Source organism: Saccostrea echinata, unplaced genomic scaffold (assembly GCF_033153115.1).
Source record: "Saccostrea echinata isolate AGI-Se365-2 ecotype Australia unplaced genomic scaffold, CSIRO_AGI_Sech_v1 ptg000005l, whole genome shotgun sequence".
NCBI classification, from domain to species: domain Eukaryota; kingdom Metazoa; phylum Mollusca; class Bivalvia; order Ostreida; family Ostreidae; genus Saccostrea; species Saccostrea echinata.
The window spans coordinates 2,585,287-2,590,869 of record NW_026889754.1 but is presented as its reverse complement, the minus strand read 5'-3'; the positions used below and the strand labels follow the sequence as shown (position 1 = coordinate 2,590,869).

The 5,583-nt window shown below is 33.6% G+C and overlaps 1 pseudogene; it reads right to left on the bottom strand.

Annotated features, from left to right (window-relative positions):
* Nucleotides 1-229: 229 nt before the first annotated feature.
* LOC133179939 (uncharacterized) lies at nt 230-2,104 on the bottom strand (annotated as a pseudogene).
* Between the last annotated feature and the right edge of the window lie 3,479 nt (nt 2,105-5,583).

The following is a 5,583-nucleotide window of genomic DNA, read 5'->3' as shown; positions in this document are numbered from 1 at the left end:
ATTATATGTTAAAAAACAGTTGATTCAACGTTTGTTCATTTTGGAGAGGGGGGGGGGGGGGCATAGTAATAATGGTACATGTTCATTATGATAATATTCGACCATGTAAATAAAAAATAAATCCCAGATTTAAATTTCAAGCATTTTAATTGTTTTAATCTAATCAATTAACTGTGATCAAAAATCTTTATGCAAAAAATTTTTGTTATCATTAAAAATGAAAGTTCTGTCATGTAGAGTCAGCACTGTCAGTTTTACGGCCACCACCATCCTTTCTCTTCGGGACCCATTTCAGATAATTTGCTATGGCATCAACGACCTGGTTTTCCTTTACGTTGTACGTTCTCATTATGACATTTACAAAAAGCCTGAAATATATAACCAAAAAAAGATGAATGATTAATTTCTATTAATTCATTACAGCAAAAAGATGAAAAGATGTTTCAATAACAAGAGGTTCATGGGCCACAACGCTCACCTGAATAACTTCGGCCCTGCTGTTCTTCACCTTAGTTCCTCCCTTGCAATACCTATTGTGGCCCCGCCCTACCCCAGGGGACACGATTTGAATAAATTAGAATGTACAGTACCCCAGGATGCTTCCTTTTAAGTTTCAACTTTTCTGGCCCAGTGGTTCTTGAGAAGAATATTTTTTTACGATTTCTCCTTTTTATTTTAATGTAAAACTTAGATTATCTAATGTGGCCCCACCCTATCCCCCAGGGTGATGATTTGATCAATTTAAAATCTACACTACCACAGAATGCTTCCAAATAAGTTTCAGCTTTTCTGGCCCAGTGGTTCCTGAGAAGAATTTTTAATGACCCCACCCTATTTTTGTATTTTCTTGATTATCTCGTTTCTATCTCCCCTTGGAAGGGGATTTGGCCCTACATTTTATCAATTTAAACTCCCCGTCACCCAAGGATGCGTTGTACCAATTTTGGTTAAAATTGGCCTAGTGGTTCTTGAGGAGACGGTGAAAATGTCAGAAGTTTACAGACAGACGGAGGGACGACGGGTGATCAGAAAAACTCACTTGAGCTTTCAGCTCAGGTGAGCTAAAATAAAACAAGAAACTTTGTACATATTGTTTAAAACCAATATGATCATCTAATATTACCTTTGATCAATTTGAAGAAATTGGACCCTCCAAATGCATATTTGTTTTTTTCCAGAGGTATTCATATACGACATTACTTTGTTCGTTATATATCTACAAATCATACATATCAAAATCAGTGTTAATGTGAATTAAAAAAATAATCAAGTGCAGTTCATTTGTACTCTACATAACTGGAATTAGATCTCAACAATAACTTAACATAATCATTGAAAACTAAAGCAAACAGCTCATATGTTACCTTTGCATGGCCTTTTTGATCTGGTCCCTGTAGTCGTTGCCACCAATGTGTGCAACAATGCTTTTTCTCTAAAAAAAAAAAAAAAGGAAAAAAAAAGAAAAAACATAAAAAAAAAAAAACAACAATAAAAGTATTTGCTTCACTGGATATTAAAAGTATCAACATTTTAATATTTTAAAAATGAAGTACATACACAAATGTATATTAAATAAAATTAAACGACATTATTTGATTTTTAATAGTAAGTTATAAAATTACCAGAGAACCTGACAAAGAATAAAAAAAAATGCACTAACTTTATTGAAATTCTCATGACATTTATTAAAATTTCTAAGTTTTTTAACTTACACAAATATCATAATCCTTTCTGACATTCAAAGACAAGTCAAAATCCTTAAAGACAAGTCAAAATCCTTAAAGTCTTCAAGTGTTAGATTTTGGTTCAGTGTGTTCTCATCTGCTCCAATTTGAACTTTGCTGTTAAAGGTATTCCCCTGTTTAACATGTCCCGTATTTCTGTTAACAGGTATATAACACGTCTTTGAAATCCTGAAAATGAAACAATGTATACATTTGGATATTCAGAGAGAAATTAAGAGAACACCACAAATTAAATAAGATTTATGCACTGTTTACACTAGTCTCTTAGACACTTACTTTCCTCCGACATTGGATAGACAGAGCTGGAGATGGATTTGCTCAATTGAGAACGTTCTATGACGACAGTTTTCTCTGGATCTGGAGGATGAACGACGATGTTTTCTCTGGACCTGGAGGATTGACGACGATGTTTTCTCTGGACCTGGAGGATCTGCTCAACCGGGAGAACGTTTGAAGACGACTGTTTTTTCTGGATCTGCTTTAGAATTCTCATAGATTTCTACCACAGACTTTTTATCAAGTTCTATAAAATAAAATTAAATTTCTTTTCTCATGTTTTAAAACGTAACAGTCCTGTCTAAAACATTCTCATTCTTTTTACATAAAACTTGGAAAACTTAATTTGCCTCAACGTATTAAATTTTACAAATTATTTTTACAGCATTTTCAAAACATCTTTTTTTTAGAATAGACAAATACATAAATCTGTAATCTACCATAATTACTTTTACTTCTGTTAATATAATAGCAAAAATAAATGATTTATGAATACAATGTATTGGAAAGCATGTTTTCCTGGTCCAATTGTATCACAAATTTTACATTTCTTCACCTTTGATTAATAAATTTTAAGCAAATTTATAATTTGAGGAACGATGACAATATTGTTCAATGCAAAATGAATAACCAATGACAGAATAATCTTTGTATAGTCCACTTGTGTACCAAGTCTTAATGAAATCAGATCAAACCTGAGATATGAAGTGCTTTTTTGAAGTGTTTTCAGACGGGCAGACAAACCGAATCCTGGTCCCTAACCAGAGTAGGTAAAAATGAACCGTATTATGCGGCCTTAGTGCTTCGTGTTATTCGATTGTATTGTAACACCAAAACACACACTGGTTGAACTTTGTTAAAAACAAAATAATTTTCAGTAACCTAGATGGAAGTTCAGTATTTTAGAGTTGAGAGAAATTACATCTTTAACTTCCAAGTTACAAACGGTAACCACCTTGAAAACGTCCGGCAGATATTTTGTATTATTGTATATGATTTATACAGATTACTTAAGAGTTACCTTCTCTTACCTAGACTCGATAGTTCTTTCCATTTGCTGTTTGCCGATTCAATGATCTGCGAAGACTTGATCAAAACATTGTACATTATTGAAATGTGAATTGTGGACTTAAATTTTTAATGAACATCAAGTACATGATAAATGATAATAATAAAAAATTAAATGATGACTAGTGAAGACCATAAGTATTGTCATCCGAGTCTGCTACGATGCCATTCAACATTTGTGACACTTCTTTTTTGGATGCATACGATGAAGGTGGCTGGGTTTCAAGGACTTTCACAGGCAGATAAATCTTCATACTTTTCTCTCTTTCAATGTTTTTGATTTGTTTCAGTGTTTTAGCTAAAAAAAAAACGTAAAGTTTATCTCGGCATATGTAAAATTTTTGTAGTTGTTTGTTTCTTAGAAGCAATAAGTTTTAAGAGTATAATTAATATTACCAAATATTCGTAAGATTACATGATTTTTATTACGTACAAAAGTAAGAATACAATATGTCTGAAATCTATGAAGCTTATTAATAGAGACAATTCTGTACTCACTGAGAATACAATATGTCTGAAATCTATGAAGCTTATTGATAGAGACAATTCTGTACTCACTGAGAATACAATATGTCTGAAATCTATGAAGCTTATTAATAGAGACAATTCTGCACTCACTGAGAATACAATATGTCTGAAAACCATGAAGCTTATGATTAGAGACAATTGTGTACTTATCAGTGCTCCAAGTCACACTTTCTATCAGGTCGCTATATGGCCACCTAAAAATTTTCTTTGGTTGCCATTTCAGAATTTTTGGTCGCCATCAACAGATATTTCTCTCGCCAAGGTGAAAACATTTTGTGAATATCACATATAGTATATTATAAAAGCAAAGAACAATCACTCATAAATATGTACACATATAATGTCTTTTAATAAATCAAAGATTACTTTTTACTGTGACTTAACAATTTGCTAGGCTGAAGGAAGCACTTATGAAATATTGTTATAACAATATGGCCGAAGGAACCGCCCCCCCCCCCCCCCCAATAATTTTGCCGATATATAGATTACCATAGTAAACATAGATACTACAAGCTTGTGCCCCCTTCAATAAAACGTCTGATGACCTTTTTTTTGGCTTGTCAGGAAGTGTTTGGTAGTACCCCCTCAACTGTGAAACTGTATGGCTGTGCACCCCCCCCCCCTCCCCAACTGAATTTGCTTCCTACGGGCCCTGTGTTACATAGAACCACTCATATGGTTGTACGCAGGACACAAGTGATTTTATCCTAGAATAAAAGTTTAATCCATTGGAATTTTAACAAGTTTGACTGATGCGTGCATCAGGTGGAAACTTTGAGAAATGACTTTATCAGCTGTTTGTTTTGTTTTGTTTACTTAATTACTAGGTACCTGACTTATTAAACACTCCGTTAATATGGTAGGTAAGCAACATTGACCAAATGCTCAATTAACGAGGTTGGGTTTTAAAAACAGCATGCTGTAACAACATAACGTAATCTCAGTCTTTGCGACGCTTTACAAAGTTTTATGAATGTCGTCAAACATTTTCTTGATAGGGAATCTTTGAAAAATAAGTAATCTCGATCCCGATCATAAAAGTGGACAATCGCCGGTCCAAATTTTCTCAGTCGCAAAAATGCGAGTTAGTTTAAATTTCTAGTCGCAAAATTTATTTTTTGAAAGCAAATGCGACCATTTTAGTCGCAGCTTATAAATGTATATCACTGAGAATACAATATGTCTGAAAACTATGAAGCTTATTAATGGAGACAATTCTGTATTTATATATTTATGTACTTGTAAATGTATATCACTGAGAAATCAGCTTATAGTAATTTTTACACACATATCGAGGGGACATATAATAGTTCAGTTTTTCCCATCTTTTCTGTTAAGTTTTATTGTTAACGTCCCTCTCGAGAATTTTTCACTCATATGGAGACGCCACCACTTGCCGGTGGATAGCTGCAAATTTTGTCTTTTCTGTTAAGTAAGCGCATGTATCCATCAATGATACTTTCATCAGCTGTTATTCTGCTGACGGCAAGGCTTAATAATTGAACACTTGGTAATGCGCGGACTCTACTTATAGCAACATAAGCTTGACTATGTTGAGATAATGAATTATCCAGTGTAAGGGCAGCTTCACCTACAGATAATCCTTGTACTTTATGCAATAAAGAGAAACAGGGAATATTTCTCTTATAATAAATAAATCGCCCTCAACTTAAAAATTCTTGTTTGTACACATGTGGTGGAATTAAATCTGATTTATTGAATTTAAATTGATATGAAGACTCTGAATTATGCTTCCATATAGAGATGGTTGTATACAAGTGATTACACCACATGCACCATTTATTAAACTATATTGTAAACACAGATTGCGAAGTAGCATAACTGTCGAACCAACAGAAGCGGTTAAAGATGAAGGTAAAGTGTAGTACAGAGACAATGGATTTGGATCAAAGGCTCAAAGAGCTAATGCTATGGCCATTTGTGCGGTGTGCGGTGTGCGCAAACT